Source organism: Delphinapterus leucas, unplaced genomic scaffold (assembly GCF_059928025.1).
Source record: "Delphinapterus leucas isolate spDelLeu-1000000601 "Yukka" unplaced genomic scaffold, BTC_Dleu_Yukka2 spDelLeu_asBTCV2_sq52, whole genome shotgun sequence".
NCBI lineage: Eukaryota > Metazoa > Chordata > Mammalia > Artiodactyla > Monodontidae > Delphinapterus > Delphinapterus leucas.
In genome coordinates, this window is record NW_028322261.1 from 4,058,779 (window position 1) to 4,069,157 (window position 10,379).

The 10,379-nt window shown below is 36.4% G+C and overlaps 1 protein-coding gene across 7 annotated transcripts in view; it reads right to left on the reverse strand.

Annotated features, from left to right (window-relative positions):
• Window positions 1-10,379, reverse strand: part of LOC149743925 (uncharacterized) — a 155,690-nt gene that overhangs the window by 47,815 nt on the left and 97,496 nt on the right. The window lies entirely within an intron of this gene.

Below are 10,379 nucleotides of genomic sequence, written 5' to 3' on the forward strand. Positions count from 1 at the left end.
CAGGAATATCTGTATATGAATGCAAACTATGTCAATCATGTAGAATTGGTTGACAGGTACACAGATGTTTGGCATACTGCAGCTTAATTGACAAAATTTCCCTATAAAAATAATGGTTTTCTCTTTCCAATTTAATGGAGAAAGTCTATGAATTAAGGCATTCAAATTTTTTTAATATTTATAATTTCAACTTAAATATATTTAGATAGAAATATATAATGAAAGCAAAACAAAGAAACACAATTTTAGTCCCAGTTCTGCCACTTTATTTATTTATTTATCCCAGGCAAATCACTCAGTCTCTCTGAGTTCCCCTGTATTGATACTTTTGTGTCTAGTAACTAGATAATTATGTCAAAGACACTTATAATTTTATGATAACTTTATAAAGACCAGAAACGGGGTAGAGTGATCTCAAAAATACATTAAATATGTGCAGCAGTGAATAAGAATTCTGTTTTCCTCTATGAAGATGGTTGCTACAAATGTGCAATGTTTCAGGGGGGAGAAAAATGCGTCTTCTGACATCTGCAGCAGTATTTCCATGTAAACCAGGAAAAAAGAATGACTTCAAAGGACATAATGATAACTAAGATGTATGGAACACTTTCTATCACTGATAGCTTTAAAGATTTCCTTACAAAATCCTCATAGTAAGCCTCTGAAGTTGATCCCAAAATGACCATTATTTTCTAGATGAGGAACCTGGGACTCAAGAAATTTGGGTAAGACACACAAGGTGAAGTAGCTAGCAACATCAGAACTGGATTCAGAATATGAGAGTCTGGCTATAGAGGTGATATAACTTAACCATGCTTACAGCAACAATTTTGAAAAAATGTGAGAATTCGTTCAGAGATTTGGAAGAGATATGGAAAGAGACCATCCATTTTAGGCAAAAAATGTATTGAAAGCAATATCCCTTTGTTTCAAAAAATACCTGTATTGCTGTAATTTAAAAATAATCTTTTAAATACTCTTCCCCTTTATCAACTGAGAACAATTATTTGATTATTGGGAAATATATAAACAATCATATTAGCCAAACGATTAGAGTTGCTTGGTCTTCAACCAATGGCTTTTGGAAGGAAATACATTTTTCTCTTGATGCTCCTCAAGGAAAAATTGACATAAGAAATAATTGTCACTTAAATATTTTCTAAATGCTTTTAAGGACTTTGATTAAAATTGGGGAGGGGCAAGACCAAGGTCAAGTACATAATGCTTTTTCATTTAACAAGGAGGAACTTCCTGACTTATTTGATTCAGCTCACAAGGACTTTTTTTTGTTAACATCAACACTCAAAAATTTAGAGAGCTCACATTAAAATATGAATTTCTTTCTTTTCCACAAAAACTGGAATATCTGCCAAACCTGGTTCTGAATTCCAATGTGGCAATGATCCATGGTTGCTGGATAGCAGCTGCCACCTTTAGGTGGACCACGCACTTTGCAATGCTTCCAACCACCCGGGGCCTGCTTCACTCAATTACATTTCCAATCTGGCATTAAAAAAAAGAATATTCAGTGCTTTACAGTCTCCTCCTTAATGCCACCATTTAATACTTTTTTTTTTCCTTCCCAATACTCATTAGGGTCTTGTGAAATGCCCTGAGTCCAAAGCAGTGAATAATTTTTGTTACCAGTGGAAAGAAGGATGGATTAATTTGATTAATTTCCTCTGAATGCCTTGAAGTAAGGCATCAAAGAATCACTGTTTACCTCTTGAAATGCTCAGATTTGATTCTATAGTAAAGAAAATGTGATTCAACTTTCATCCAAAGGACAATTGGAGAACTTTGTGCTTAAACAAAGACATATCATAGTCCATTTTATTCTTTTCTTAAAAGGTATGCATTTAGCATTATTTACCCCCTGGCATGTATCAGTAAAAATAGTTTCCCTTTAATATGATTTTTAAGTGTAGATTTATAATTAAAATACATTCACACTGTAAAAGAAGCTTTCGTCCAAGGAAAATAAAATTTGAAACTATTTTAACATACTCAAATTTGTGCTTTCAGAAAACTTCCCGAATTATTGCATTACAATTAGTTGCTATGAAATCATCTAGCCCTTGCTGTTCTGAAAAGAACCTTGCATAGTAGCCCTATAATTATATGTGCATTATCTGAGTGAATTGAGAACAATAAAAATAATGAATTATATTAAGTTTATGAATTATAATTTGTATCATTTAGGGCATAATTTTGATTTTTCAGAATGTAATTAGTACTTTGATTCTTTATATAGCTAAAATCTGAAAATGAGATAGAGTTGTGCCGCCTTTACAATCCTTAGTATCTCTGTCTTTGTCTCCGTCTGTCTCTCTTGCTCTCACAAGCACAGAAAACACACACACACACACACACACACACACACACCTGCAATATCTTTTCTACTCAAAGTCTGAAAGATTATACTTACATGGTGTTTTGAAACAACAAAAAAGAAAACTTAATGCTAAGGCATACTCTCTTAGAGATAGTCTGTGGTATACTCACACATACTGATGGTTAAAATGGAAAATATTTTTAAATGATACACAAGACAGCAATTTTCTATGAGCTTTGATAATGCATGACTTTTGCCTCTCAGTTCAACTTTATAGACACTATATTGAAGAATCTTAAAAACAGTTCAGATCACCTTTATGCATAGAACTGTTCATCATAGTTCTACAAAATGAAAACCTGGAAACAGAATTTCAAAACTAGGAATTAGTAATTTTTTATTTCACAAAGTATATTATTCTAATGCTACTAAAGTAATATATAAGGAGTGTGTAAAAAAACAAAGTCCATCAAAAGTATTTCCTTTAATGTTAAATGACCAAAAAGTGCCAGACATTTCAAAATCCAGTTGTGTTTGTGTTGGTATGTGTGAAAACTGACAAGTAGAATATAATATTTATATTAAAAATCAAGTAGGTGAACATAGCCAAGACTACCTTATTAAATAGAAAAAAATGGAATGACTTACATTATTGAATATAAACACATATCGTGTTACCATCCTCTAAAATACAATTTTTGTACAATCTATACAATCTACGTGTAGGATATATATACTCTGTAAAAGTTACTTTTAAATGCTTTTGAGAGCTGTGGTTTTCCCTATTTTATCCTATTCTGATTCCACATTTTTCCAATATTGACCTCATATTGCATTTGTAATCAGAAATAAAATTTTAAATAATAAAGTTGGAGTGAGCCTTAGTGCATCCTGCAGGCAGTTTCCCAGCAAGTACCGTGGACCTCAGTTAAGCAACATCCCAATAGGTGTTCCAGCCACTTCCCTGCGAGTTCAGGACCCACTCCACCTACCACAAATGTAGCTCCCCATGAGTTTCCTCTACATATAGGAGGCAGTTCTCTGCTTGCTGGCATCCTCCTGTGGAACTTCAGTGAACTTCTCCACTATCTGCTGGGCTACAGCCATGCGCCACCAGGGGGTTCTGAGCCTCAGTTTGGGGTGGGGGGTGGTGTTTTTGGGGTGGGAGTGAGGGAGGAACTTTTGCACTGATATCACCCCTAAGAGTGGCTGCTTTCTCTATTAGGTATTACTGCATTCTTTACTCCATTCACCTGTTACTAGGTATGAATTCTTTTGATAAACTGCACCCATTCCACGTACCGCATGGTTTATCTCCTGACTGAACCATGACTGAAAAATCAGCATTATTTACAGAAGAAGACAGATTGAAAGAATCCAACTGGTAAAATGTAAGGGTAATATTTAGGTCAAATGTGAGACACAGGGTAACATGAAAAAACTGTAAATGAAACCTTCCTCATTTGAGAAGAAGAGAGTGAAAAAAATGTGACTTTGGATCTAATGACTAAGCTTCTAAAGAGGAAGAAAAAAAATTATCTTACTGAACTAATTATACAAATCATTGCAACAGTTAGGCATAAAGGTAGTTTTTTCTTTTTTTTTTGGAGTATAGTTGATTTACAATATTGTGTCAGTTTAGTTTCAGGTATACAGCAAAGTGATTCAGTTATACATATACACATATCTACTATTTTTCATATTCTTTTCCCATATAGCTTATTAGAGAATATTGAGTTCCCTGTGCAATACAGTAAGTCCTTGTTGATTATCCATTTTATATCTAGTAGTTTGTATATGTTAATCCCTACCTTAAAGGCAGTTTTTGAATCTACTTTTTTTTAATGTTTGTCTTTTTTAACATCTTTACTAGAGTATAATTGTTTACAGTGTTGTGTTAGTTTCTGCTGTATAACAAAGTGAATCAGCTATATACATACATATATCCCCTCTTGCGTCTCCCTCCCAACCTCCTTATTCCACTTCTCTAGGTGGTCGCAAAGCACCGAGCTGATCTGCCTGTGCCATTCAGCTGCTTCACACTAGCTATCTATTTTACATTTGGTAGTGTATATATGTCAGTGCTACTCTCTCACTCCGTCCCAGTTTACCCTTCCCCCACACCATGTCCTCAAGACCATACTCTACATCTGTGTCTTGATTCCTGGCCTGCCCCTAGGTTCATCAGCTTTTTTTTTTTTTAGATTCCATATATATGTGTTAGCATATGGTCCTTGCTTTTCTCTTTCTGACTTACTTCGCTCTGTATGACAGACTCTAGGTCCATCCACCTCACTACAAATAACTCAATTTTGTTTCTTTTTATGGCTGAGTAATATTCCATTGTAAATATGTGCCACATCTTTTTTATCCATTCATCTGTCTATGGACACTTAGGTTGCTTCCATGTCCTGGCTATTGTAAATAGTGCTGCAATGAACATTGTGGTACATGACTCTTTTTGAATTATGGTTTTCTCAGGGTATATGCCCAGTAGTGGGATTGCTGGGTCATATGATAGTTCTATTTTTAGCTTTTTAAGGAACCTCCACAGTGTTCTCCATAGTGGCTATATCAATTCACATTCCCACCAACAGTGCAAGAGGGTTCCCTTTTCTCCACACCCTCTCCAGCATTTATTTGTTTGTAGATATTTTGACAATGGCCATTCTGACCAGGGTGGGGTGATACCTCACTGCAGTTTTGACTTGCATTTCTCTGATGATTAGTGATGTTGAGCATCCTTTCATGTGTTTGTTGGCAACCTGTATAACTTCTTTGGAGAAATGTCTCTTTAGGTCTTCTGCCCATTTTGGGGTTGGGTTGTTTTTTTAATTGGTATTGAGCTGCATGAGCTGCTTGTAAATTTTGGAGATTACTCCTTTGTCAGTTGCTTCATTGGCATATATTTTCTCCCATTCTGAGGGTTGTCTTTTCATCTTGTTTATGGTTTCCTTTGCTGTTCAAAAGCTTTGAAGTTTCATTAGGTCCCATTTGTTTAGTTTTTATTTCCATTTCTCTAGGAGGTGGGTCAAAAAGGATCTTGCTGTGATTTATGTCATAGAGTGTTCTTCCTGTTTTCCTTTAAGAGTTTTATAGTGCCTGGCCTTACATTTATGTCTTTAATCCATTTAGAGTTTATTTTTGTGTATGGTGTTTGGGAGTGTTCTAATTTCATTCTTTTACATGTAGCTGTCCAGTTTTCCCAGCACCACTTATTGAAGAGGCTCTCTTTTCTCCATTGCATATTCTTGCCTCCTTTATCAAAGATAAGGTGACCATAGGTGCGTGGGTTTGTCTCAGGGCTTTCTATCTTGTTCCATTGATCTATATTTCTGTTTTTGTGCCAGTACCATACTGTCTTGATTACTGCAGCTTTGTAGTATAGTCTGAAGTCAGGAAGCCTGATTCCTCCAGCTCCATTTATCTTTCTCAAGATTGCTTTTGCTATTCGGGGTCTTTTGTGTTTCCATACAAATTGTGAATTTTTTGTTCTAGTTCTGTGAAGAATGCCATTGGTAGTTTCATAGGGATTGCATTGAATCTGTAGATTGCTTTGGATAGTATAGTCATTTTCACAATGTTGATTCTTCCAATCCAAGAACATGGTATATCTCTCCATCTGTTTGTATCATCTTTCTTTCATCAGTGTCTTATAGTTTTCTGCATACAGGTCCTTTGTCTCCTTAGGTAGCTTTATTCCTAGGTATTTTATTCTTTTTGTTGCAGTGGTAAATGAGAGTGTTTCCTTAATTTATCTCTCGATTTTTCATCATTAGTGTATAGGAATGCAAGAGATTTCTGTGCATTTATTTTGTATCCTACTACTCTACCAAATTCATTGATTAGCTCTAGTAGTTTTCTGGTAGCATCTTTAGGATTCTCTATGCATAGTATCATGTCATCTGCAAATAGTGACAGCTTTACTTCTTCTTTTCCAATTTGGATTCCTTTTATTTCTTTTTTTTTCTCTGATTGCTGTGGCTAAAACTTCTAAAACTATGTTGAATAATAGTGGTGAGAGTGGGCAACCTTGTCTTGTTCCTGATCTTAGTGGAAATGGTTTCAGTTTTTCACCATTGAGAATGATGTTGGCTGTGGGTTTTTCATATTTGGCCTTTATTATTTTGAGGTAGGTTCCCTCTATGCCCACTTTATGGAGAGTTTTTATCATAAATAGGTGTTGAATTTTGTCAAAACCTTTGTCTGCATCTACTGAGATGATCATATGGTTATTATTCAATTTGGTAACATGGTCTATCACATTGATTGATTTGCGTATATTGAAGAATCCTTGAATTCCTGGGATAAATCCCACGTGATCATGGTGTATGATACTTTTAATGTGCTGTTGGATTCTGTTTGCTAGTATTTTGTTGAAGATTTTTGCATCTATGTTCATCAGTGATATTGGCCTGTAGTTTTCTTTTTTTGTAACATCTTTGTCTGGTTTTGGTATCAGGGTGATGGTGGCCTCATAGAATCAGTTTGGGAGTGTTATTCCCTCTGCTTATTTTGGAAGAGTTTGAGAAGGACAGGTGTTAACTCTTCTCTAATTGTTTGGTAGAATTCACCTCTGCAGCCATCTGGTACTGAGATTTTGTTTGTTGGAAGATTTTAAATCACAGTTTCAATTTCAGTGCTTGTGATTTGTCTGTTTATATTTTCTATTCCTGGTTCAGTCTCAGAAGGTTGTGCTTTTTTTAAGCATTTGTCCACTTCTTCCAGGTTGTCCATTTTATCGGTATATCGTTGCTTGTAGTAATCTCTCATGATCCTTTGTATTTCTGCAGTGTCATTTGTTACTACTTCTTTTTCATTTCTAATTCTATTGATTTGGGTCCTCTTCCTTTTTTCTTGATGAGTCTGGCTAATGGTTTATCAATTTGTTTATCTTCTCAAACAACAAGCTTTTACTTTTATTGATCTTTGCTATTGTTTCCTTCATTTCTTTTTCATTTATTTCTGATCTGATCTGTATGATTTCTTTCTTTCTGCTAACTTTGGGACTTTGTGTGTGTGTGTTCTTCTTTCTCTAATTGCTTTACGTGTAAGGTTAGGTTGTTTGAGATTTTTCTTGTTTCCTGAGGTAGGACTCTATTGCTATAAACTTTCCTCTTAGAACTGCTCTTGCTGCATCCCATACGTTTTGGGTCATTGTGTTTTCATTGTCATTTGTTTTTAGGTAGTTTTTGATTTCCTCTTTGATATCTTCAGTGATCCCTTGGTTATTTAGTAGCGTATTGTTTAGCCTCCATGTGCTTGTATTTTTTACAGTTTTTCTACTGTAATTGATATATTGTCTTACAGGGTTGTGGTAGGAAAAAATACTTGATATGATTTCAATTCTCTTAAATTTAGCAACACTTGAGTTGTCACTCATGATATGGTCTATTCTGGAGAATGTTCCATGAGCACTTGAGAAGAAAGTGTGTTCTGTTGTTTTGGGATGGAATGTCCTATAAATATCAACTAAGTCTATCTTGTCTAATGTGTCCTTTAAAGCTTGTGTTTCCTTATTTATTTTCATTCTGGATGACCTGTTCATTGGTGAAAGTGGGGTGTTAAAGTCCCCAACTATTTTTGTGTTACTGTCAGTTTCCCGTTTTATGGCTGTTAGCATGTGCTTTATGTATTGGATTGATCCCTTGATCACTATGCAGTGTCCTTCTTTGTCTCTTGTAATAGTCTTTATTTTAAAGTCTATTTTGTGTGATATGAGAATTGCTACTCCAGCTTTCTTTTGAATTCCATTTGCATGGAATATCTTTTTCCATCCCCTCACTTTCAGTCTGTATGTTTCCCTAGGTCTGAGGTGGGTCTCTTGTAGATAGCATATGTACAGGCCTTGTTTTTGTATCCCTTCAGCCAGTATAGGTCTTTAGGTTGGAGCATGTAATCCATTTATTTAAGGTAATTGTCAATATGTATGTTCCTATTACCCTTTTCTTAATTGTTTTGTTTTTGTTTTTGTGGGTCTTTACTTTTTCTAGTGTTTGCTGCCTAGAGAAGTTCCTTTAGCATTTGTTGTAAAGCTGGTTTGGTGTTGCTGAATTCTATTAACTTTTGCTTATCTGTAAAGATTTTTATTTCTCCATAGAATCTGAATGAGATCCTTGCTGCGTAGAGTAATCTTGGTTGTAGGTTTTTCCCTTTCATCACTTTAAATATGTCCTGCCACTTCCTTCTGGTTTGCAGAGTTTCTGCTGAAAAATTTGTTGTTTCTGTTGAAAAATTTGTTTCTGCTGAAAATTTGTTGCTTTTCCCTTGCTGCTTTTAATAATTTTTTCTTTGTATTTAAGTTTTGATAGTTTGATTAATATATGTCTTGGTGTGTTTCTCTTTGGGTTTATCCTGTATGGTACTCTCTGCTTCCTCGATTTAATTGACTATTTCCTTTCCCATGTTAGGGAAGTTTCGACTATAATCTCTTCAAAGTTTTTCTCAGACCCTTTCCTTTTCTCTCTTCTTCTTCTGGGACCCATATAATTCGGTCTGTTTAATGTTGTCCCAGAGGTCTCTGAGACTGTCCTCAATTCTTTTCATTCTTTTTTCTTTATTCTGCTCTGTGGCAGTTATTTCCACCATTTTATCTTCCAGCTCACTTTTCCATCTTCTGCCTCAGTTATTCTGTTATTGATTCCTTCTAGAGTATTTGTAATTTCAGTAACTGTGTTGATCATCAGTGTTTGTTTGCTCTGTAGTTCTTCTAGGTCCTCCTTATGTTTCTTGTATTTTCTCCCTTCTGTTTCCTGGATTTTGGATCACCTTTACTATCATTACTCTGAATTCTTTTCAGGTAGGTTGCCTATTTCATCTTCATTTATTTGGTCTTGTAGGTTTTTACCTTGCTCCTTCAACAACATATTTTTTTGTTGTTTCTTTTTTTTGGGGGGGGGGTGTGCTTTTGTATTCCTGTCTTACAGGTTGTTTGTCATGAGTCGCCCAGCACTGGAGTTTGTAGGCACTTGGATAGAGCTGGGTCTTGGTGCTGAGATGAGGACTTCCGGGAGGCCTCACTCTGATTGATATTCCCTGGGCTCTGAGGTTCTCTGTTAGTCCAGCGGTTTTGACTCAGAGCTCCCATCGCTGGAGCTTGGGCCTGACATCCAGCTGGGGAACCAAGATCCTGCAAGCTTCATGGCACAGTAAAAAAAAAAAAAAAAAAAAAAAAAGGAAGAAAGAAAGAAAATAAGGAGCAGTACAATATCAAAGAATAAAAAACAAAATAAAATTAGAAAGATAAAAAATCTATTAGGATAAATAAAACTATAATTGAAACAACTGCAACAAGGTAAAATAAATACACAACAGAAAAAAGAAAAAAAAATTGGGGGGGGGGAACAAGCCAAAAGGAAAAATCACTAACAAAATATAAAGAATAAAATAAAATTAGAAAAATAAAAGATTACGAAAAATAAAAATATAAAAGAATCAACAATAATGAATCAACAAGGTAAAACATAACCCCAATCTGACAGAGCAAAAAGGAATAGAAGAAAATAAAAAACAGCCTTGGCTATGTGGGCAGAGTTTGGGGGGAGAACTTAGGCTGGGGCAGTGTTTAGGGTGGGGGGGTGACTTTTGAGTGTGGGGCGGGACCTACATGGGGCGATGTCCAAGTGTGGGAGGGGGCCTAGGTGCGTGGGTGGGGGGTGACTTTCAAGTGTGGGGTGGGGCCTCTGCTTAGGACCTGAGCAGAAGGGGAGAGGCAGCACGTGGAAAGGAAGGCCTCTGGACTGTGGGCTTCTGGAGTTTGGAGGTAGGACCCTGAGTGAGGGTGTATGGGTGGGGTTTAGGCCAAGCTCACTGGAGGGGGTCTCTGAGTGTAGAGGTATGGCCCTGGGTGGGGGTGTAGGGGCGGGGCTTGGGCTCTGCACTGCAGGAGGGAGGCTCCAAATGCAGAGGATTAGGCCTGGGAGCCCAACAGGCTTCCTGGTGCTTAAGTGTACAGGGAAAGCACCAGCCGTGTTCCTTTCCCTTCCTTCGTGCCCCTCCCCCATGGTCTCCCCCCATTGCTGCTGGACCCCTATCTGTGAGTGGG